Here is a 25,952-nt window from a genome sequence, read left to right on the forward strand (position 1 = left end):
CACTCACATGTATGTACAGTCAGAATCAGTCTGTCCTGCTAGGTCAGTATCTTATGAGCTGCTGCTGTGTTTACATATCTCAGCCACTACAGCAGGGAACACTAGATAGGTGGGTGGGAAGGGGATCACCTGCTGAGACCCTCTGTCAAATAATATGACACCCCTGATGAGATTTGTGGAGCAGGGACACTTTACAGTAAGCAGCCAATGGGGAGGGGAGGGGGGCAGAGGTGATTTTGTATTCTTAGGATTTTGAGACTGTTGTGAGAAAAGCATCAGATAGAAGATTAAAATGATTGAGAACCACAAGCTTAAACGTTCTTACTGTCAGCTTCACCTTCTCCTCTAGAGCCTGGATGGGGCCTCAGTCCCATGAATCTGCCTCCCACACTGGGGCTCAGAGGATTCAGTGAGAACCTGGCAACTCTCCCCAGGGCATATACAAATGCTTGTAATCCAATTTGTATGATCCACAGATAGAAAAGGTGGAATAGATTTTTTTTAATTAAATAAAATTTACAAAGACTTGTGCCCAGCACTGGGCGTAGACGTTTGTGCGCTGTGGTGGGAGCACTAGGTTACAGGGGTACAATTATGTGTGCACAGACGTGTACTGGTGCATATGTGCAAAGGTGCATAAGTCCAGGTGTGTATATGTGTGTGTGTGTGTGTGTACAAGTGCACATTTCCTGGTAAAGGATACAATGCAATATGGAGACAAGAGGTGGGAGGAATGGTAGTGTTTGCTTCCACTGCAGCCTTGAATGAGATTCACAGGCTCTGGGGTATTCAGAACTCAGATGAAGCAGGATAGGAGTAAGGGTGCCACTCTGCCTTCTACACATGGTGAAGGTGGGGAACTGTATGCAATCCAGTGCAGCTTTAACAGAGGAAGGGACTTCATTGAAAAGAGCAGACTGACCAACCCTTTGCAGCACCCCTCCCCAACAAATGCATGAAAATACAACCCTGTCCCCTTCTAAAAATCTGTAGATCCTCCTTTTCATCAGCTGTTAGTTGTTGTTGACTGACCTGAGAGATAAGCAGCAGCTGGTTGAGACAGGAGACGAATGATATTTAAAAAAGATTTGTCCAGGTAGACAGCACCTGCACCTGGTGAAATGCCCCTGAGAGATATATTCCAATGGCACTATCTGGATAGTGCCACTGAATATCTTTACAGACCACCTCAGCACTATCCGGACAGTACCACTGAATATATTTACAGACTACCTCAGCACTATCCAGATACTGCCACTATCTTTACAGACCACCTCTGTACTATCTTGGTAGTGCCACTGAATATCTTTACAGATCACTTCAGTGCTATCCGGACAGTGCGACTGAATATCTTTACAGGCCACCTCAGCACTATCCAGACAGTACCACTGAATATCTTTACAGACTACCTCAGCACTATCCGGACAATACCACTGAATATCTTTACAGACCACCTCAGCACTATCCGGACAGTACCACTGAATATATTTACAGACTACCTCAGCACTATCCAGATACTACCTCTGAATATCTTTACAGATCACTCCAGTGCTATCCGGACAGTGCCACTGAATATCTTTACAGACCACCTCAGCACTATCCGGAGAGCTAGGGCTGTCCAGAGGTGGAGACACAAGATATCCAGATGGCAATGATTTTCAGCACCACTAGCTGGATATCTTGACAGCAAAAAAGCTTTCCTACATGCTATCAATTCAACGGCTGAATATTGCTGCTATCCAAATAGTGCCGGCAGCTCACAACTCTATCGAGATATTCAGGGGCAGTCACTATCAGGATTCTGCCACTGGATATCTGGATTTTTTTTTTTTTGCCCATGATGGCTGGTGCTTAAAAAAACATTGACCTCAATCTTTGTGGGGAGGTCTGCAGTGTATATAGCACTATTACTGTCAACAACCCTGGGTAACATTGTTCAAACCTCCCTTCCCCAATGAGCTTACAGTGTAAGAGTGAGCATAGAAGACCTTGAGGGGGTCGTTTCAAAAAGCATTCTCATGAGTAAAACAGCATCTCAGAGGCAGATTGGCTAGTGTATAAGCTTTTAAATTTACACACATACACCCTGTGCCATAAGTGTATCTGAAATGGGGAGAGGCATTCCTGGGGGTGCGATTTGTTGCTAGATATACTGGTATCGTCTGTGTAGTGTATTAAATAGCAGGGGTTCGCGTGTGTCTGCACTTTCCATGGGGTACATTTCCATTTAAATACTGGTGATTCTTGCATAAGTTAGGCATGGGTATTATAAAATGATTTTCCAAGTGACTTATTAAAGGTCACAGACGGACAGAGCTATGTGTCCTCGGCACTGGGGTTCACTGCCACTGCCAAGTTTAATGCCACAGGAACTTAAGGCTGTGCACCTGTACTGAGAATTATTCATTTAGTAACTTAGGTTCACCTCTGTCCAACATTCGATGACTGGGGATACCGAAATTTACTCTGGACTTCCATCTCCCATCCATAGGAGCCAACTTTTCAAAATTATTGGGGGTGCTAAGCCTAGTGGAAATAACCCCTCTGGACACATACAATGAATTTTCTCAATATTGGGGGTGCTCAAGCACCCACAGAGCCGGCTCCTATGCCCTCATCCCTTCTTTTCCTCTTCCTCTCCCTGCCTCCTTCCCCCTTCCCTTCCTCGAGAGGATGCTGGACTTTAAATAGCTTACAAAGAGCCGGACACAGAAAAGAAAAACAGGAAAAAAAAAAGAGTCCCCGATGAGGCCTTCTTGTACTGCTGTTTCCTCTCCGAGTCCAGACTGGAGCATCAGCACCTGGGTCGTACATTGTGTGCGCCTTAGACTGGACCAGTTCCTGTTCAGGGTCCCAGGGCTCTGGTGATTGAGGACTGGGACTTGTTATCATGGGAATCTCGCATGCTCCTGCAGAGACAGGATGTGACCTTCAATGAGAGCAGGAGGAGGAACTGGCTGTCTCCACTCCTGATTTAAACTGGCAGATTGCTGCAGTTTTGGTGGAGGAGGCTGGGGTGCTGCTGCTGCAGTCTGTATTAGTGTCACGCACACGGAGGAGAGTTTCCTTAATCTGGGACTCTGGGCTGGAAGGGGAAGAGAGAGAATTTGACCCAGTGTGAGGTGAGAGCATTCTTCAGTCTGGGCTGGTATCAGGGGGAGAGGGGGAATCCCTCAATCTGAGCTAGTGGGGGAGGGCAAGGGGCTTCCTCAGTCTGGACTGGTATCAGGGGGAGAGGGGGAATCCCTCAATCTGAGCTAGTGGGGGAAGGCAAGGGGCTTCCTCAGTCTGGACTGGTATCAGGGGGAGAGGGGAATCCCTCAATCTGAGCTAGTGGGGGAGGGCAAGGGGCTTCCTCAGTCTGGACTGGTATCAGGGGGAGAGGGGGGAATCCCTCAATCTGAGCTAGTGGGGGAAGGCAAGGGGCTTCCTCAGTCTGGACTGGTATCAGGGGGAGAGGAGGAATCCCTCAATCTGAGCTAGTGGGGGGCAAGGGGCTTCATCAATCTGGACTGGCATCAGGGGGAGGGGGAATCCCTCAATCTGAGCTAGTGGGGGGGGAGGTAAGGGGTTTCCTCAGTCTGGATTAGTATCATGGGGAGAGATGATACCTCAGTCTGTGGGGAGAGGGGATTCCTCAGTCTCTGCTAGTGCTACATATAGGATGAGGGACTCCCAGAGTCTGTGCTTTTGTGAGATGCATAGAGAGAGACTCCCTTGTCTGTACATCCTCCCATGTGAATTTTGGAAAATGGAAGTTCAGGTAAAAGGATTCTCAACATGGCCATGTTTTGCCCAGTAGGGCTGCTTCAGGGGCAATCTTGAAGTATTATTTTTGCCCCTGAAGCAGGCCTGCTGGGCAAAACAGGGAGTGTCAGGCATCCTTTTACTTCCTTTCTACAATAAAGACTTGTAAATTTTTCTGTGGTCAGCTGTGACAGAATTATGCAGTGATCCCCATAACGGCTGCCAAGTCCAGAAGGTCCAGATCCTCACATGGGCTGAGCCAATCCTGCTGTTACCCCTTCCAGGCTTGGATTCACAATTTCAGGCAGGAACTATTTGGGTAAGAGTAAGGGGGAGGCAAAGGCTTTGGCAATGCCAACATGAACTCTGACAACATTAAAAAGCCCTGGACTCCTCCCACCTTGGGCAAATAATAATTTCCATGAACCCATAATGGCTAAATTGCCACAGTCTTTCTAGGCAGGGTCTAAGATCACCATCAGCGAAGCATTTGGCTCATTTCAAAGAGGATTATTAACAGCCCAAAACCTGGGGGGGGGGGGGGGGAGAGTAGTGATAGGAGCCCCCTCCCCTGGAATCTGTTGTGGATATGGTGGTGGTGGGGAGAAGTTAGAAAAGAGGAAGAAACTAAAGGTGGGTGGGGTGATGGAGGTTAAAGAACATAAGAATAGCCATACAGGGTCAGACCAATGGTCCATCCAGCCCAGTATCCTGCTTCCAACAGTGGCCAATCCAGTTCACAAATACCTGGCAGAAACCAAGATTGTGGCATACATAAGTAAATAAGTATTCCCATACTGGGAAAGACCAAAGGTCCATCAACCAGCATCCTATTTCCAACAGTGGCCAAACCAGGTCACAAATACCTGACAAGATCCCAAAAAAGTACAAAACATTTTATACTGCTTATCCCAGAAATAGTGGATTTTTCCCCAAAGTCCATTTAATAAAGGTCTTTTCCTTTAGGAAGCTGTCCAAACTTTTTTAAAACTCCGCTAAGCTAACCGCCTTTACCACATTCTCTGGCAACGAATTTCAGAGTTTAATTACACGTTGAGTGAAGAAACATTCTCTCCGATTCATTTTAAATTTACTACATTGTAGCTTCATCGCATGCCCCCTAGTCCTAGTATTTTCGAAAAGCGTAAACAGACGCTTCACATCTACCCGTTCAACTCCACTCATTATTTTATAGACCTCTATCATATCTCCCCTCAGCTGCCTTTTCCCCAAGCTGAAGAGCCCTAGCCGCTTTAGCCTTTCCTCATAGGGAAGTCGTCCCATCCCCTTTATCATTTTCGTTGCCCTTCTCTGCAGCTTTTCTAATTCCACTATATCTTTTCTTTTTTGAGATGCGGTGACCGGAATCGAACACAATTTTGTATCGCACCATGGAGCGATACAAAGGCATTATAACATCCTCATTTTTGTTTTCCATTCCTTTCCTAATAATACCTAACATGCTATTTGCTTTCTTAGCTGCAGCAGCACACTGAGCAGAAGGTTTCAACGTATCATCAACGATGACACCTAGATCCCTTTCTTAGTCCGTGACTCCTAACGTGGAACCTTGCATGACGTAGCTATAATTTGGGTTCCTCTTCCCACATGCATCATCTACGTCTACTACCACAAATCATTTCTATAACGCTACCAGTCGTACGCAGTGCTTCACAATTTAACATGAAGAAAAGACAGTCCCTGCTCAAAAGAGCTTACAATCTAAATCCTCTACCCTCCCTCGGGAGTTTTGTGAACTGTCAGTGGAAGGGTGGAATCTGGGACACTGACAGGGTGTCCTGTCCTCTCATGCCTTATCTCAATAAGAGAGTGCACTCGAGAAGGAGACTGTGGCGACACTATTTCAAGTTGAGAACGAGCCTGGTTACACTTCCATGAGAGCCATGCAAGAAATGCTTCAATTCCTACGCGAGTTCCGCAAACCTGGATGGGGTTTCACGCAACTTCCGTTCCAACACAGGTCCCTACTGTGAACAAAAAGGCCATGCAATTAAATGCCTTTTCATTATCAATCGTTAAAGCAACAGCATGGCACTCAAACCTTTCTGCCAGGTAGAGCGAATAATATAAAAGACTTTTCATTATCAGTGATGTGCTTCCCTGACATAAAACAAACCTAGCACCCATTTAGACTCCCAGTCTCGTAAGGTCCTCTTGTAATTTTTCACAATCCTCCCACGATTTTAACGACTTTGAATAACTTTGTGTCATCAGCAAATTTAATTACCTCACTAGTTACTCCCATCTCTAGGTCATTTATAAATATGTTAAAAAGCAGCAGTCCCAGCACAGACCCCTGGGGAACCCCACTAACTACCCTTCTCCATTGAGAATACTGACCATTTAACCCTACTCTCTGTTTTCTATCTTTTAACCAGTTTTTAATCCACAATAGAACACTACCTCCTATCCCATGACTCTGCAATTTCCTCTGGAGTCTTTCATGAGGTACTTTGTCAAACGCCTTCTGAAAATCCAGATACACAATATCAACCGGCTCACCTTTATCCACATGTTTATTCACCTCTTCAAAGAAATGTAGTAGATTGGTGAGGCAAGATTTCCCTTCACTAAATCCATGTTGACTTTGTCTCATGAATCCATGCTTTTGAATATGCTCTGTAATTTTGTTCTTAATAATAGTCTCTACCATTTTGCCCGGCACCGACATCAGACTCACTGGTCTATAATTTCCCAGATCTCCTCTGGAACCTTTTTAAAAAATTGGTGTTACATTGGCCACCCTCCAATCTTCCGGTACCACACTCAATTTTAAGGATAAATTACATATTTCTAACAATAGCTCCGCAAGCTCATTTTTCAGTTCTATCAGTTCTCTGGGATGAATACCATCTGGTCCAAGAGATTTGCTACTCTTCAGTTTGCAGAACTGCCCCATTACATCCTCCAGGTTTACAGAGAATTCATTAAGTTTCTCCAACTCGTCAGCTTCAAATACCATTTCCGGCACCAGTATCCCACCCAAATCTTCCTCGGTGAAGACCAAAGCAAGGAATTCATTTAATCTCTCCGCTACGGCTTTGTCTTCCCTGATTGCCCCTTTTACTCCTCGGTCATCTAGCAGTCCAACTGATTCTTTTGCCGGCTTCCTGCTTTTAATATACCTAAAAAAATTTTTACTATGTGTTTTTGCCTCCAACGCAATCTTTTTTTTTAAGTCCCTCTTAGCCTTCCTTATTAGCGCTTTGCATTTGACTTGACATTCCTTATGCCCCGTTTCTTATTATTTTCAGTCGGTTCCTTCTTCCATTTTCTGAAGGATTTTCTTTTAGCTCTAATAGCTTCCTTCACCTCACTTTTTAACCACGCTGGCTGTTGTTCGGTCTTCCATCCTCCTTATTTAATATGCGGAATATATTTGGCCTGTGCTTCCAGGATGATGTTTTTGAACAGCATCCACGCCTGATGTAAATTTTTGACCCTCGCAGTCGCTCCTCTAAGTTTTTTTTTCACCATTCTTCTCATTTTATCATAGTCTCCTTTTTTAAAGTTAAACGCTAGCGTATTTGATTTCCTATGTATACTTACTTCAAAGCTAATATCAAATCCGATCATATTATGATCACTGTTATCAAGCGGCCCCAGCACCATTACCTCCCGCACCAGATCATGCGCTCCACTAAGGACTAGGTCTAGAATGTTTCCTTCTCTCGTCGGCTCCTGTATCAGCTGCTCCATAAAGCTGTCCTTGATTTCATCAAGGAATTTTACCTCCCTAGCTTGCCCCGATGTTGCCCCAGTCAATATCGTGGTAATTGAAATCACCCATTATTATTGTGTTGCCCAGTTTGTTTGCGTCCCTAATTTCCTTTAACATTTCTGCATCAGTCTGTTCATCCTGGTCAGGTAGATGGTAGTACACTCCTATCATTATCCTTTTCCCCTTTACACATTGAATTTCAATCCACAGTGATTCCAAGAAGTGTTTTGTTTCCTGCAGAATTTTCAATCTATTTGATTCAAGGTTCTTGTTAATATACAATGCTACCCCTCCACCAATTCGATCCACCCTATCACTACGATGTAATTTGTACCCCAGTATGACAGTGTCCCACTGGTTATCCTCCTTCCACCAGGTCTCAGAGATGCCTATTATATCTAATTTTTCATTTAGAGCAATATATTCTAACTCTCCCATATTATTTCTTAGGCTCCTGGCATTCGCATACCAATACCAGCAGCCTGGTCCCACCCTGGTTAAGGTGGAGCCCATCCTTTCGGAATAGGCTCCCCCTTCCCCAGAATGTTGCCCAGTTCCTAACAAATCTAAAACCCTCCTCCCTGCACCATCGTCTCATCCACGCATTGAGACTCCGGAGCTCTGCCTGTCTCTTGGGCCCTGCGCATGGAATGACCAGGAGAGGATGAAGTGCTGACCATGCGGCTTCTTTCATAGTTAATATTTAGCTGGGACAGTAAACAGCTCTAGTGTTTCCTTTGAACAGGGAGGGAATCGATTTTACATTAGGACAAATTGGATCAAAGCTTTCCCCCTGCAGGGTTGGAGATGGTGAAAGAGTGTGATGCCTATCAGAGTCTAGATATTTTTTAAGTTCAAACGCGTTATTGAATTTTTATAACAAACAAAATACAACTGAGCAGAGTCTAGATATTTAAACTAGGTTTAAAATGGCTATAAGGAAACATTAAAGGAAGCTGTGCCCTTGGTATTTCCTCCTGCTGCTTCTTAAGTTCCTGTCATGTTCCTTTTAGTGTGCTTAAGTAGGCAGGACTTTAGGAGGACTGGGAAGCAGTGGCGTAGCCACAGGTGGGCTCAGTTAGGGCTCAGGCCCACCCAACAGTAGCACATATTTAGCGGTAGCTGTTGGGGATCCCAAGCTCTGTCAGCTGAAGACTTCCCCCTGAGGAGAACAAAAACACTGCTCTCCATGATACTGGCACCTGCGCATGTTCTGTTTTCAGTGCAAGCCTGCTGCAGACTGCCAAGGTGGAGAGAAGCATTTTCCCCGCCAGCTTAGATATTTTTTTGGTGGTGGGGAGAACACTTGGTGCCCACCCATTTCTTGCCTAGGCCCACCCAAAATCCGCTGTCTGGCTACGCCCCTGCTGGGAAGTGTCATCTTTAGGCCTCAGAAGGCTGAGCCTTTGAATTCTGTGATGTCACACTGTCCCCGGAGACTGCCTGCAATTCACATTTTGACATCATGCTATCTACTTGCTGCTCACATTCTCTGTGGTGTCACGCTATCCCTGGTTTTGCTGCAGCTCACAGGCTCTCTGGTGTCACACTACCCCCAGGATGTCTTACTGCTCATACTGTGTGATATCACACTGTCCCAGGGTGCAGGGGAAAAGCCTGTGGAGAACCGAAAAGACGCTTCCCCCCAAGACCAGCTTATTAAGTTATGATGTCGGCATGTCCTGCTGCATGGTGAGAAGCAGAGTAGGCTGAGGTCACTGACTGGTTATCTTGCTGCAGGCTTAAATTGAGCCACTCTGCCAGTTTATTTATTGCTGTTTTGTATACTTATTTATTTATTTATTTATTTATTGCATTTGTATCCCACATTTTCCCACCTATTTGCGGGCTCAGTGTGGCTATATTAAAGGCTATATTAAAGGCTATATTAAAAAGATCTGTCCTAACCCTCTTTTTTGGAGGTCAGTGTTTTCTGTGTCTTCTATTGTGGTGGAGATGAAAAGAAGATAAGAGCTGACTTGGGCTGTAGACCAAATTCTGCAAGTTGAATTGTAGTTATAACTCTCACTAGAAGGACAAGGCATAATGTGATCTGGATTTGCTTAGGGAGGTTGAGGGAACATGGATAATAACTTAGGTTTATTTAGAAACATTTATATGGACAGGATCACACTCCAGCACTATGATTACATTGCTTCCAGAAACATACATGCAGCCAGCACTGGAGTGGATGTCTAGGCAGCATGTTCACAGAGGCGAGAAAATAGAGGCAACACAGTAAAAGGCATGGGTGTGCCCAGGCTTGTCTTTCACATGAGACTGATTTTCAAGCTTCTCCCCGAGCAGGGCTTCTCCTCCTCCTCAGTTCATAAAGATTGCTGTAAGTGATAGGGATGTGCATTTATTTGAAACCTTGCACCTTGGTCCACAAAATCGTCTACGGGGAAGCCCCGACCTACATGTCAGACCTTATAGACTTGCCTATTAGGATCGCAAAAAGATCATCACGCACATTCCTCAATCTCCACTATCCTAACTGTAAAGGGCTAAAATACAAATCCACATACGCGACCAGTTTCTCATACATCTGCACACAGCTATGGAATGCACTACCGAAGGCCATAAAAACAACGCAAGATCTAACCATCTTCCGAAGGCTACTGAAAACAGATCTTTTCAAGAAGGCATTCCATAAACATCCATCCTAAATACTAAATAATAACATTATACACGATCTATACAAAACCGAACTTTTATCGCATGACTGCTTAACCTCTTTCCTATTAATGATCAAGCACTACCACTTTAAAACTTATATCGAATAGTGTTTTTCTATAGTCGATGGCCTAATGTATGTTACAACCCAATTTATTACTCAGGAACCTTCTTGCAATACCATAATGTATTCTTCTTTACCATGTATGTATGCACATGGTATGCCTTGTAGCGCTATAGAAATGCTAAATAGTAGTAGTAGTATATATATATACCATGATCTGTCCCATATATATTATGTTCCATGTATGTTACCATGTATGTATGCACCTTAACGCAATACCATTTGTAATCCTGTTAACCGGAAATGGCAACCGCCATTACGGCAAATGTAAGCCACATTGAGCCTGCAAATTGGTGGGAAAATGTGGGATACAAATGCTACAAATAAATAAATAAAATAAATAAACAACATTTCCCAAGTCATTGGCAAATTTCAAACTTTTAAAATTTGCTGTCAATATCGTGCCCTCTTCCTAAAGAGCGCAACACTTAAAGAATGCACAATTTTTGCAAAGTGCACCATCATGCATGTGCAAATAGTGCATACATGCATGCATTCTCAGGAAAGAATGCCCACTGTGAACAAATAGTGCACATTATTTGCAAAAAGCGCACACTCTTTTCGAAAGACTGCATGCTCTTTCTCAAAGAGCATAAGAATAGCCATACTGGGTCAGACCAATGGTCCATCTAGCCCAGTATCCTGCTTCCAACAGTGGCCAATCCATGTGACAAGTAGACGAAATAGCTCCTGTAACGAAAAAATGCCCAGAAAACTACCACACAATATGAACATTCTCATAAACAACATGGATAAAACCCCAGAGCAAAACGTTTCTGGCTGCTCACCCCTAGAAATGCAAGTTCCAATCCCACCTTCCCCAATTCACCAGCTCCTGCCTAGCAAAAGGGCATTTGTAGAAAGGTTTGCTTTGTCCTCCCTAGCTGTCTTCTGCCATGTGTTTTGTGGCCAGGCTCACTTGAAATATGGTCTCCTAATTCCTTGGACGCTAAATCTAAATTCAACACTTGTTTCCAGTGGACGAAAGCTGCTTACGAGGCCAGTTTAAAAAGGATTCCAGAGGTGATCTGGGAAATTACAGACCGGTGAGCCTGATGTCGGTGCTGGGCAAAATGGTAGAAACTATTATAAAGAACAAAATGACAGAGCATATACATAGGCATGGATTAATGAGACAAAGTCAACATGGATTTAGTGAAGGGAAATCTTGCCTCACCAATCTACTACATTTCTTTGAAGGGGTGAACAAACATGTGGATAAAGGTGAGCCGGTCGATATTGTGTATCTGGATTTTCAAAAGACATTTGACAAAGTACTTCATGAAAGACTCCAGAGGAAATTGGAGAGTCATGGGATAAGAGATAGTGTTCTATTGTGGATTAAAAACTGGTTAAAGGGTAGAAAACAGAGAGTAGGGTTAAATAGTCAGTATTCTCAAAGGAGAAGGGTTGGTAGTGGGGTTCCATAGGGGTCTGTGTTGGGACCGCTGCTTTTAAACATATTTATAAATGATCTAGATATGGGAATAACTAGTGAGGTAATTAAATTTGTTGATGACACAAAGTTATTAAAAGTTGTTAAATCTCAAGAGGATTGTGAAAAATTGCAAGAGGACCTTACGAGACTGGGCATCCAAATGGCAGATGATGTTTAATCTGAGCAACTGCAAAGTGATGCATGTGGGAAAGAGGAACCCAAACTATAGCTACATGATGCAAGGTTCCGCATTAGGAGTCACCATCCAGGTAAAGGATCTAGGAGTCATCATCATTGGTGGTACCTTGAAACCTTCTGCTCAGTGTGCTGCAGTGGCAAAGAAAGCAAATAGAATGTTAGGTATTATTAGGAAAGAAATTGAAAATAAAAATGAGGCTGTTATAATGCCTTTGAATTGCTCCATGATGCGACTGCACCTTGAATACTATGTGCAATTCTGGTCACCGCATCTCAGAAAAGATATAGTGGAATTAGAAAAGGTACAGAGAAGGGAGATGAAAACGATAAAGGGGATGGGACGACTTCCCTATGAGGAATGCCTGAAATGGCTAGGGCTCTTCAGCTTGGAGAAAACATGGCTGAGGGGAGATATGATAGCGGTATATAAAATAATGAGTGGAGTGGAACAGGTTGACGAGAATCGCTCGTTTACTCTTTACAAAAATAATAGAACTAGGGGTATGCAATGAAGCTACAAAGTAGTAAATTTAAAATGAATCGGAGAAAATAGTCACTCAACGTGTAATTAAATTCTGGAATTTGTTGCCAGAGAATGTGGTAAAAGCAGTTAGCTTAGCCATGTATAAAAAAGGTTTGGATAGTTTCCTAAAAGAAAAGTCCATAAGCCATTATTAAAATGGACTTGGGAAAATCCAGTGCTTATTTCTAGGATAAGCAGCATAAATTGTATTGTACTGTTTTGGGATCTTGCCAGGTACTTGTGACCTGGATTGGCCACTGTTGGAAACAGGATACTGGGCTTGATGGACCTTTGGTCTGTCCCAGTATGCCAATACTTATGTATATGTGCTTAACCTGAATAATCGTCCACCGGAAAGACAGATTGCTTCAGGTCTGAGAAAAATGAAGAAAGCCATACACATTCTTTTCCTAAAATTCTGCTTCTTTATGGGGCATATGTTACCAGAAAATCCTGTCAATCCTGTCTATACTGGTTCCAATCACAAAATGGCTGCCAGGACCTCCTGCAGCAGTATCATGCGAGACTACTGTTAAAAGTCTTGTCAGCCATTGCATCGGAGCAGCGGCACAGGGCAGGAATGAGTGGGGTCCCAACCGACCATCAGGACTTCCAAGTGTACAGTTCTGCGTACATCTAGTAGCGCTATAGAAATGATAAGTAGTAGTAGTAGTAGTAGTAGTAGTACTTCCTAAGGTAGGCCCAGGGAGGGCCTATGGGTGGTCAGTTGGGATGGGGGTGGGGAAGAATGAATTTCAAGTTTCAGCCAAAAATGCACAGGCATTTTTGGTCAGACCCCAAACCCGGATTTAGGTCCAATTTCAGTGCTGAATCCGAAACTGAAATTCAGTTGGCCTCTAAATATTAATATCTTTCAAATATTTAAAGGTCTGTATCACATCTCTGCTATCCTTCCTTTCCTCTAGGGTATACATACATATTCAGGTCATCAAGTCTCTTCTCATACACCTTGTGGTGCAAATCACATACCATTTTTGTCTCTTTTCTCTGAACTGCTTTTATGTTCTTAGTGAGATACAGCCTCCAAAACTAAACACAAATACTCCAAGTGGAGCCTCACCAATGACTTGTACAGGGGCATTAACAGATCCTTTCTTCTGCTGGTTATACCTCTCTATATGCAGCCTAGCTGTGTCACACTGTGACATTGTTTTGCCACCTTGAGATCCTCAGACACTATCAACCCAAGGTCTGTCTCCTGAACTGTGCTTGTCAGTATCACCTCCAATCTCGAACATTTCCTTTGGATTTCTGCATCCCAAAGTGCTTCACTCTGCACTTCTCTGCATTAAATTTTAACTGCCAGACCTTAAACTATTTTTCTAATTTTTGGAGCTCTCTTCTCATGTTTTCTACTCCCTCTGGGGTGTCCACTCTATTGGCAATCTTCGTGTCATCCACAAAAAGGCATACTTTTTCTTCTAACCCTCTTTGGCAATGTCGCTCACAATTATATTCATTAGAATCGGCCCCAGCAGTGGCGTTCCTAGGGGCGTTGACACCTGGGGCGGATCGCCGATGTGCCCTGCACCCCCTGGGTGCAGCGCGACCCCCCCCCTGGTGAAAGAACCCCCTCACCCCCGGGTGCACGCTGCTGGGGGGGGGGTACCGCACGCCGGTCAGCGTCGTTCGTTTCCATGCTCCCTCTGCCCCGGTTCCGAGGCAGAGGGAGCATGGAAACGAACGACGCTGACCGGCACGCGGCACCCCCCCAGCGGCGTGCACCCGGGGCGGACCGCCCCCACCGCCCCCCCTTGGTACGCCACTGGGCCCCAGAACCAATCCCTGAGGCACTCCACTACTCGCCTTCCTTTCCTCTCAGCAGATTCCATTTATCAGTCAACCAGTTTCCAATCCAGTTCACCACTTGGGTCCTAATTCTAGTTTGCTCAGTTTATTCATGACTCTGGTGTGAGGAACTGTATCAAAGGCTTTGCTGAAATCCAAGTAGATTACAACTAGAATGTGCTCTTTATCCAGTTCTCTTGACAACTAGTCAAAGAGATCAATCGGGTTCATTTGGCAGGATTTTCCTCTGGCAAAACCATGTTGCCTCAGATCTTGCAACTTGTTAGGTTCTAGAAAATTCACTTTTCTTTTCTTCAGCAGCATCTCCATTATTTTTCTAACCTGAGGCTTACTGGCCTATTGTTTCCCACTTCTTCCCTATCTCCACTTTTGTGAAGAAGGTCCAAATAAGCTCGTCTCCAATCCTGCAGAACCTTTCCCATTTCTTATGTATCTATTAAATAAATCCTTAAGAGGTAGCACCAGGATTTCTCTGAGCTCCCTCAGTATCCTGGGATGTATACGGTCTGTGCCAGAGACGGTGGTGGGAGGTGGGGCTGGTGGTTGGGAGGCGGGGATAGTGCTGGGCAGACTTATACGGTCTGTGCCCTGAAAAAGACTGGTACAAATCAAGGTAAGGTATACACAAAAAATGGCACATGTGAGTTTATCTTGTTGGGCAGACTGGATGGACCGTGCAGGTCTTTTTCTGCCGTCATCTACTATGTTACTATCTCATCCAGTTCCATGGCTTTGTCTACTTACAGTTTTTCAAGTTGTTCATATGCACTTTCTTCTGTGAAAGGCGCAATATTCACTCTGTTCTCATATATATTTTTGGCAGCTGGCTGTGGTCTTTCTCAAGGATTTTCCTCCGTGAACACAGAACAGAAGTATTTGTTTCACATTTATTTTTACCTTATTCCTCTCCACATAGCAATTCTCATCATCATTCAGTCTTATAGTTCCATTTCTAGCCTTCCCCGTTTCCCCAATGTGTCTGAAAAAGGTCACTCCTTTTTACATCTTAAGCCACCTGTGATTTTGTTAGCCGTTTTTCCTTCTTCATTTCTCTGAATTTTATTTGGTAATCTTTTCTGTGGTCCTCTTGTGTTCTTCTGCATTCATTGAACGCTGCCTGTTTTGCCTTTATTTTATCAGTCAGGTGTTTGGAGAAACAGATTAGTTTCTTGTTTCTCTTGTTTTTATTTTGTGAGCTCAGCCCTTCAGGGAAATCACCTTCATAAATCTCAGAAACAGGAAAATTGTATTTTATGTTTAACCCCCTCCCCCATATGTCCCCATCCTTGATAAGGAAATCAGGAGGTTGGAGGTCTAATTGGATTTCAAGCAAAGTCTTCCATTCCTTCACCTCCCCCAACAGGGACTGCCCCCATTATGGAATAATCCTTCCTGTTACCTCATTGGAATCCAGGATGGAAATCAGTCTCTCCTCCAGAGGTACCAAGTAATCCAGTTCCAGAGGGGAGATTTTAGCCCAGTCATGAATTTCTAACAACCTCATCCTGATGCTTTATGGGACTTGCAGCACTGATTGCAATGGGTAAAATCAGGAACCACAAATACCGCACTGCTTTGGTATGCAAGTTCAAACCCAAGACTGGCCAAAAGGTCTACCTGGCTGGAACTGGATATCTTGGAAGCTCTGCTTTCTCCCCTCTCAACTCTTATACATTGAAGTGTTTCTAAACTTTGATGCAACCAACCTGCCCCTTCTTCCTCAGGCCAGTCAGTGACTTCATTCATAGACTCCACACAGACTTAAAAAAAATGTTCTACTCAAGGCAAGTTGAAAGGGAGCTACCTTAGTGATTACCCTGGATCCCCAGCACTGGCTGGGCCCTATTCTTAGTTCCTGCCCCCTCAGTGTCTAATCATTGATGAAAACAAAAGCAAATTGATGTTCAGTTGTCCTTTCTGCCTGTTCCCATTTATATTTATTTATTGCATTTGCATCCCACATTTTCCCACTGTATGGCAGGTTCAATGTGGGTAAAAAAGGCGGTTACAAAATTTAGATTTGTAGAAGTACTATAAATGCTTAAGTTGATATATTAGCATATTCTTTAATTCAACCCTGACTATCCTGAGTATCTTTCCTCTTACCCTGGGGTCCGGGTACAAACAGTGTTCTTGGACTAGGCTTTGTTTAGAAGTTACTGTGGTCATTTTCCTCTATCTGATTGGCCACTGGACTGCACTTTGGATGATGTAGTGGCTCCTATTTCCAGGTGAAGTCAATGGTCTTTCCTGACTATTTTTAGGCAAACACTGAACTGCTCTTTTCTTTAAGGGCTGTGCTTAAATGTGATGTGATCCTACACATTCATCCAAGATGTTGAGTTGAAAAAGTTTCCTTTAAGGTTGCCAAGTGAATTTGCCCCTTTGCATGAATCAGAACAAGTCCCTGCATTCAGTAGGGGGTAAAGCCAGAACTAGATCAACCCTTTCAGGCAAACCTGGATCCAGTTGGCAACCCTTTTATATTTAGGGCAGAATGCAGGGGGGTGATCTTTTGTGCCCCATCCTACTAATCATTTCTATAGCACTACTAGATCTACACAGCACTGTACACATTACATTCAGGTACTTTCTCTGTCCCTAGATGGCTCAGTCTAAGTTTTTGTACCTAGGACAATGGAGGGTTAAGTGACTTGCCCCAGGTCACAAGGAGCTGCAGTGGTAATTGAACCCAGGTTGCCAGGATCAAAGCCCATTGCATGAACCATTAAGCTGCTTATCCACTATGTTAAACCATTTACAAGGACCAACTATTTAGAAAAGCATTGACAGCCCTGGTTTCCAAAGATGCCAAGTCACCCACTTCTAGGCAGGAGATTTTTGACCAGTACTGGTTTTGAACTTACCTTCCAAAAACAGTCTGGGATTTGTAGTGCCTGAACCTGCCCATTGAAATCAGTGCTGCAAGCCCCAAAATGCACTGGATTGAGGGTCCGAAATCCAGAACTGCCCAACATCCCAGCCTGGAACTGGGTAATTTGATATCTCTGGGTTTCTCTGATATCATTCCAGGGATGACACTAATGGGACAGGTAGGAGTCACAATAATTTCCCATGTTGTTTCTCTGAGCTCCGTAGCAGACTTCATTACTGATTTATAGTGGCATTAACTTTAATTAATGTCCTGCTTATGCTCCTCTAAACTTGCCAACTGGATCCAGATTCATGCAACTAGGTTTACCCAATTGCATGCAGGGACTTGTAGTTCTCATTTCATTCCCTAAGAAAAGCAAGACTACAAGTCCCTGCATGCAATAGGGTAAACCCAGAAGTGGATCAAGCCAGTTGGGTGAATCTGATTCAGTTGGCGACCTTACCAGAGCTACCAAGTTAGCCATTCCAGGGAGGAGACTTTTTGGGTGGTCCTGGATGTCTGCCAACCTGACCCTGGTGCATTATGGGATCTGCAGCACTGATTTCAATGGGTAGAATCAAGGATTACAAATACTACACTGCTTTGGGATGTAAGTCTACAACCAGAACCAGCAAAAAAGTCTCCCTCCTGGAATGGGGTAGGGTTACCATATGGCTCCAGAAAAAGGAGGACGGATTGAGCCAGCCGGGTTTTACTTCCATTGCTTTCAATGGAAGTAATTGAGCCAGCCGGGTTTTACTTCCTTTGCTTTCAATGGAAAGCAATGGAAGTAAAACCCGGCTGGCTCAATCCGTCCTCCTTTTTCTGGAGCCATATGGTAACCCTAGGAATGGGTAACTTGACATCTCTGCCTTTCTCTAAACCTGACAGCCTATTCATGATGACTCCCTGATGAGAGGCAGATGGGAACAAGTAAGGAGAGGCCATACTGGCTTCTTAATGAGAGATGAATGAGAAAGAATTAAGAGAGAGGCCGTGTGTGATGGCTTCTTAATGCAGGGCATTAAGTATATATGTGATGGCTTCCCGATGAGAGGCAGGACATTATGTTCAGAGAGGAACACATTCTAGTCCCTCTGAAACTTAGTAACATAGTAAATGATGGCAGATAAAGACCTGAACAATCCATCCAGTCTGCCCAATACTCACACTCTACTACTGCTACTTCTTTCTTTGGCGTTTCTGGGACATAGACCGTAGAATTCTGCCTGGCACTGTCCTTACATCCCAACTCCTGGAGTTTCTATTGAAGCCCATTCCAGCCTATACAAATTTGTCTTGTCATTTGCGGGATGCAGACTGTAAAAGTCTGACACTGTCCTCACATTCCAGCTCCTGAAGTTGCTGTTGAAGCCCTTTTTAGCCCATCCTAAACTGGATTGCCCGGCACCGGCCTTAGTTCTTCACAGCCAGAGTTGCCATCTGAATGCCGCTCAACACATCCAAGCATATGCGTCATTTAAGTTTTGAGTTTTTTTTATACCACCTATTTTCTAATTAGAGATCCTCTCTGTTCATCCAATGCCTTTTGAATTTGTATGCAAATTTATCTCATACATATCTCTATCACCTCCCTTGGGAGGGCATTCTAGGCATCGACCACCCTTTCCTTGAAAAATAATTTCCTGACACTACTCTTAAGTTTACTACCCCGCAACCCCAATTCATGTCCTCAAGTTTTACTGTTTCCCCTTCTCTAGAAAAGATTTGTTTCTGTATTAATACCTTTCAAGTATTTAAGTGTCTGTATCATAGCTGTCCGTTCTTTCCTCTAGGGTATACATATTCATGTCTGCCAGTCTCTTCTTGTATGTCTTTTGGTGCAGGCCCCATACCATTTTTGTCACCTACTCTGGACCACTTCAAGTCTTTTTACATCCTTAGCAAGATACAGCCTCCAAAACTGAACACAATACAGTACTTCGGGTGGGGCCTCACCAATGACTTGTACAGGGGCATCAACACCTCCTTTCTCCTGCTGGTTACACCTCTCTCTACTACTACTACTATTAAACATTTCTATAGCGCTACTAGACTTACGCAGCGCTGTACAAATTAACATGAAAAGACAGTCCCTGCTCAACAGAGCTTACAATCTAAATTGGACAGACGGACAGACAGCTAGGGGTGGGGAAATTGCAGTGACTCTTGGATTGGACCCGACTATTCTCTGTTCTGCTGCCTGCCCTGACTCTTGGATTGGACCCGACTATTCTCAGCTTTGCTGCCTGCCACGGCCAGCGGCTGTGCAACCCAGCTCGTATCCAGAAGTCCTGGTGGCCACCTGCACCTAGGGGCTCAAATCCCAGGGAATGGTGGTCGCTCCCCAGGTGAAGCTAGGGGTTGTCCAGCTGCCTGACCGAGTACAGCGCTCCTCTTCGGTCCACCGTGCTCTGTCAAGGCACAAGGGCTCACTACCGCAGTATCGCAGTAATCATAACAGTAACTACTACTACTACTACTACTACTATTTAGCATTTCTATAGCGCTACAAGGCATACGCAGCGCTGCACAAACATAGACGAAAGACAGTCCCTGCTCAAAGAGCTTACAATCTAATAGACAAAAAAATAAATAAAGTAAGCAAATCAAATCAATTAATGTGAACGGGAGGGAAGAGAGGAGGGTAGGTGGAGGCGAGTGGTTACAAGTGGTTACGAGTCAAAAGCAATGTTAAAGAGGTGGGCTTTCAGTCTAGATTTAAAGGTGGTCAAGGATGGGGCAAGACGTAGGGGCTCAGGAAGTTTATTCCAGGCGTAGGGTGCAGCGAGACAGAAGGCGCGAAGTCTGGAGTTGGCAGTAGTGGAGAAGGGAACAGATAAGAAGGATTTATCCATAGAGCGGAGTGCACGGAAAGGGGTGAAGGGAAGGACGAGTGTGGAGAGATACTGGGGAGCAGCAGAGTGAATACATTTATAGGTCAGTAGAAGAAGTTTGAACAGGATGCGAAAATGGATAGGGAGCCAGTGAAGGGTCTTGAGGAGAGGGGTAGTATGAGTAAAGCGACCCTGGCGGAAGATGAGACGGGCAGCAGAGTTTTGAACCGACTGGAGAGGGGAGAGGTGACTAAGTGGGAGGCCAGCAAGAAGCAGATTGCAGTAGTCTAAACGAGAGGTGACAAGGGTGTGGATGAGGGTTTTGGTAGAGTGCTCGGAAAGAAAGGGGCGGATTTTACGGCCTAGCATCCTTCAGGTTATGGACATCGCCTTGTCACACTGTTTAATTGTCTTCAGATCCTAGGACACTTATCACCCCAAGGTCCCTCTCCCTGTCTGTGCATATCAACCTCTCACCTCCTAGGACATACTGCTCGCTTGGATTTTCTACTCCTCAAATGCATCACTCTGCACTTTTTTTGCATTAAATTTTAACTGCCAAACATTAGTTTGTTCTTCTAACTCTTGCAGATCCTTTTTCAAGTTTTCGGCTCTCTCCATGGTGTCCAGTCTATTACAAATCTTGGTATCATCCGCAAAAAGGCAAATCTTACCTTTTAACCCTTCAGCAATGTTGCTCACAAATATATTGAGCAGAATCGGCCCCAGCACTGATCCTTGAGGAACTCCACTATTCACCTTTCCTTCCTCCGAGTGAATTCCATTAACTGCCACCCTCTGGCTTCTATCTGTCAACCAGTTTCTAATCCAGTTGACCACTTTGAGTCCTAAGTTCAGCCTGTCAAGTCTATTCAAGAGCCTTCTATGAGGAACCTTGTTAAAGGCTTTGCTGAAATCCAAGTAGATTATGTTTAGTGCATGACCTCGATCCTCTGGTCTCCCAGTCGAAGAATTCAATCAAATTTGTTTGGCACTATTTACCTTTGTTAAAACCATGCTGCCTTGGATCTTGTAACCCATTGGATTCCAGGAAATTCACTATCTTTTCCTTCATCAGTGCTTCCATTACTTTTCCAATAACTGAAGTGAGGCTTACCAGCCTGTAGTTTGTCGTTTCTTCTCTCAGGGCCGTGCCTAGGGTCTCTGGCGCCCCCCTGCAGCCTATCAGTTGGCGCCCCCCCCTGCAGACTATCAGTTGGCAGCGGCGGCAGCGGCGGCACCCCCCCCCTCGTGAAAATGATCGCTCACCACTTGCCACACTGACAGGAATTGTCAGCAATATTCTTAGAAACAAATTGCTATACATTGCAAAATAAGATAGCAGATGTAAATTCTCAAAGTGGACATATTCCAAACACTAAAATGAAAATAAAATGATTTTTTTTCTACCTTTGTTGTCTGGTGACTTTCTTTTTCTGATCATGCTGGCCCAGTATCTGATTCTGCTGCTATCTGTCCTCTTAACTCCGTTTCCAGGGCTTCCTTTCCATTTATTTCTTTCCTTTCCTCCTTTCTTCTTCATTTCTGGTCCTCAGCTTCTGCCTATTTTCTTCATCCATGTGCAGTTTTTCTCCCTTTTCCCTCATTTCATCTCCTTCATCTCTCTTCCCTCCCCTCTATGTCCAGCAATTTCTCCTCTCTCCCTGAGCCCTGCCCTCCCAATCCATGCCCATCCATGCTCCTCTGTCCCCTGCCCCCTCCATTCATCCCTTTCCAGCAATTCCCCTCTCTCCCTGAGCCCTGCCCTCCCAATCCATGCCCATCCATGCTCCTCTGTCACCTGCCCCCTCCATTCATCCCTATCCAGCAATTCCCCTCTCTCCCTGAGCCCTACCCTGCAATCCATATCCATCCATGCCCATCTGTCCCCTCCATTCATCCCTATCCAGCAATTCCCCTCTCTCCCTGAGCCCTGCCCTCCCAATCCATGCCCATCCATGCTCCTCTGTCCCCTGCCCCCTCCATTCATCCTTTTCCAGCAATTTCCCTCTCTCCCTGAGCCCTGCCCTCCCAATCCATGCCCATCCATGCTCCTCTGTCCCCTGCCCCCTCCATTCATCCTTTTCCAGCAATTCCCCTCTCTCCCTTCCATAACCCCCCCTCGCATCCATGCTCCTCTCTCTCCCATGTCCCAGCCTGGCCCGCCCTCTTCTCCCCCCCCCCCTTCGCATCCATGCTGTCGTTTCTCCCCTGCCCTCCCGCTCCCATTGTTCAACTGCCCACCCTCTTCTCTCCCCCCATCATCCCTTTTCTTTTTTTTTTCTTTTTAAATTTACCTCCGTGGCGGTTCCGGCAGCGCAGCGTCAGGGAAGGAGGCGGCGCTCCCGACATCTAGCCTTCCCTTCGCTGTGTTCCGTCTTCTTCTGACATTATCCTTGACGTCAGAAGAAGGCGGAACACAGCGAAGGGAAGGCTAGAGACGTCGGGAGCGCCGCCTCCTTCCCTGACCCTGCGCTGCCGGAACCGCCACCACGGAGGTAAATTTAAAAAGAAAAAAAAAGAAAAGGGATGTTGCGGGAGGGCGAGCGAGGTGAGCATGGTGAGGCGGCGCCCCCCAGAGGGAAGCGTCCCCCTGCCATGCTTACCTCGCTTACCGTGTTAGCACGGCCCTGTCTTCTCTGTCATCACTTTTGTGAAGAGGGACCACCATTTTGAGCCCAGGTAGTTAAATCCCGCCTTGTAAGTGGACTTGTATAGTATGTTTTTGCAGTTGGACAGGTGAATAGTAGGTAACCTGATAGTTTGATCATGTCTAGCATGTAGTCACCACATGTCAAACAGTATTTTGAAGACAATTGTACTAGTTTTGAAAAATAGTGTGGCCTTGATCGGGAGCCAGTATGGCATTATGAGTAGTGGGGTTGCTCTATCATATTTTGACTTTTTGAATATCAATCTCGCTGCTGTGTTTTGGACGGTCTGCAACGATCATAGTAGATTTTCTTTGCAGCCTACATATTCTGCATTACAGTAGTCTAGTTGGGACAATATCAGTGTCTGTACTATAAGATGGAATGATTGTCTGGGGAAATAGTCTCTGATTCTTCTCAGTTTCCATAGTGTTTTGAAGCTTTTTGACATGATTGCAGCAACTTGGTCTTCAAGGGTCAGATGTTTGTTGAGAATGATTCCTAGTATTTTTATTTGTGTTTTGATTGTATAAGATTGTTGATCTATTATAAGGTTTTGGTAAGTGGTGGGATTGTGCTGGCTGGATAGAACCTTCCTTTCTGTGTTCCTCTTCTTGAATTTTTCTGTATTTGATGAACACCAACTCTTTTGCCTTTATTTTCTCAGCCATTTGTTAGGCTGGTTACTGCAAACAGGAAAGGGCAGTGAGGCAGTCTGCATGAAAACACAGGAGTGCTGTTTCTTGCACACTCAGGATTGCCAAGTTATCTAGTTCCAGGAAGGATGTTTTAGGCCAATCTTGGATTTCTGACAAATCCATCCTGTTGCATTATGGGAAATGAAGTCTTGTTTTCAGTGGGTAGACTCAAGAGCTACAATCATCACATTGCTTTCAGATGTAAGTTCAAAATTAGGACTGTCCAAAATATCTCCCTCCTGGAACTGAGTAACTTGGCAGTTTTGTATATTTTCTGCTTCTGTAATCTGCAGGGTGACTCTGAAACTGCCTTATTGCAGAGGAGAGCCTGTTTGCATGATGCCTAGAGCAGTGTTTCCCAAGTCAAGTCCTGGAATACCCCTTGCCAGTCAGGTTTTCAGGATATCCACTATGAATATGCATGAACTTGATTTGCATACACTGCCTCCATTATCTGCAAATTTCTTTCATACATATTCATTGTGGATATCCTGAAACCTGACCGGCAAGGGGTTCTCCAGGACAGGAGTTGGGAAACACTGGCCTAGAGTCTCTGAACCTTTGCAGTGTGCTGAGTCTTCCATCTACAGTGAGCTTGTGGTCAGACAGTGCCATTGAAGATTTATAGATAGCACGGTTTCTCGTTTAGTGGCATCTTGGTAGTGATGTTGGCAGAGTCAAAGAAGTGAGGTTTCACTTGTTCAGCTTGTCCGTGAAAACAGGGAGCCACCTGGCAACTTGTTCTGCAGCTGGCCCAGGCAAGGACGGTAGCATCTTTATGCCAAGGGCCACCAACCTCCAGCAACTAACTTTTCTTAACATTGCAGGAAGTACTAGTACCTTTAGATTACTGCAATTCTCTTTTTCAGTGCCTTCATCTGTCGGGTCTAAAATGGAGGTGGTTTGACAAATGACTTGAAATACACATAAAGGTCTGGACCTGAAAGAACTGTGCGCTATAAGAGGTCTCATAACCTACTTGCACGATTTCTGATGTCTTTTCCCCTCCATAAAAAATTGATTTCTGATTTTGATTGTCACATTTTGCCTTACCCTTTTTCTTTTTTGTAGATCTAAAAAGACTGCAACTTGTGCATATTACTGCTGTTAAAATACTTTCTGAGGCAAAGCACTGAGACAAGGACACTGGCTGACTGTTTCAGCTAGAATTCCATAAAAAATCTTAACGTTAGTGTACTCTATACAGAGCACAGGTATTTCCATATTCCTATTTCTCTTACTCCTTTCTTATACAACAACCTGTGTTCTGTGCTCCACAAATCCAAATGTTCTGGTGGCCTCTTCATTTTGGCAAATTCAATTTGCTAACATTTGTTCTTCCATATTCAGTGTTATAGAACCCATACTTTGAAATAGCCTGCCCCTATACCTACGTTTTGCATCATGCCATATGGTGGGAAAATGTGGGATACAAATGCAATACATAAATAAATAAAGCCTACCAAAAGTCATAGCAGGACTTGGAACCCTTTTCTTTACACAGTCTTTCGATGAATAAGGAAGTATCATAAAATTTGGTGAAGTGACAGCAGATCAAGAACTGGGATACACAGGGTTATAAAACTATTAGTCTACATCTATCCTTTCCTATCTTGTCAGATTGGTGTTCCTTTTCTATTATGCGGCATATCAAGCATAAAATAAACTTGAAACTTAGAATGAGGTGCTCCAATCCAGGGCCGGTCCTAGGGTCTCTGGCGCCCCCAGGCAGACTATGAGTTGGCGCCCCCCCAATCTCCTTTCTTTCTTCTCCCACCCTGCCCCTGTCCAGTGATTCTCCTTCGCCCCATCCCCCGCCATACCGCGCCGCCCTTGGTACTTTAAATCTTTAATTTACCTCCGTTCTAGCAGCCACGTCATTTGAAAGCCCTGCCCTGTCTCTAGCCTTCCTTTCCTTCATGAGTTCGTTCCCTCAGAGTCCCGCCCTCGAGGAAATGACGTCAGAAGGCGGGACTGCGGAACAAACTAACGAAGGGAGGGAAGGCTAGAGACAGGGCAGGGCTTTCAAATGACACAGCTGCTGGAACTGAGGTAAATTAAACATTTAAAGCACCAAGGGCGGCGTGGTATGGCGGCGCCCTTGAAGGCAGGCGCCCCCCTGCAGTGCTTACCCCGCTTACCGGGTTTGATCGGCCCTGCTCCAATCTCTCCCTCCCTTGGTTTCATCGCATATCTAGTTGGGATTATTCACAGTGCTGCCAGACTTACTATACTTTACAACAGGTATTGTCTGGTACTTCACCCTACCCCTTAGAGAGGGTCAGCGATCACAGCTCTTTGCTTCTTTCTTCTCAGTGAACCTATAGCCAGGCACATCAATAGCAAATGCACAAATCATGCCTGTCCTTAGACAGCAGTTGAATTGCACTCTGTAACTAGCAGAACAATGGGAAAGATTTGTCTGAAAAAAGCATGGGCAAAGAGCTGCCAAGTAAACCTGTTCTAAGAAAGAGGTTTCTAGCCAGTCCTGGTTTTTGAACTGACTTCACAGTGCATTGTGGGATGCATAGTCTATTTATTTAATATACTTATTTATCACCTAATCAGAGAGCTCCAGGGCCAGGCGATGTGCAAATTAAAAAAGATAATGTA

At 44.7% G+C, this 25,952-nt stretch overlaps 1 protein-coding gene across 1 annotated transcript in view; it reads left to right on the top strand.

Moving 5' to 3' along the window:
* Nucleotides 1–25,952, top strand: part of IGFBP4 (insulin like growth factor binding protein 4) — an 80,153-nt gene that overhangs the window by 683 nt on the left and 53,518 nt on the right. The gene's annotated exons all lie outside the window — the stretch shown is intronic.

This window comes from Microcaecilia unicolor, chromosome 12, assembly GCF_901765095.1.
Source record: "Microcaecilia unicolor chromosome 12, aMicUni1.1, whole genome shotgun sequence".
NCBI classification, from domain to species: Eukaryota; Metazoa; Chordata; class Amphibia; order Gymnophiona; family Siphonopidae; genus Microcaecilia; species Microcaecilia unicolor.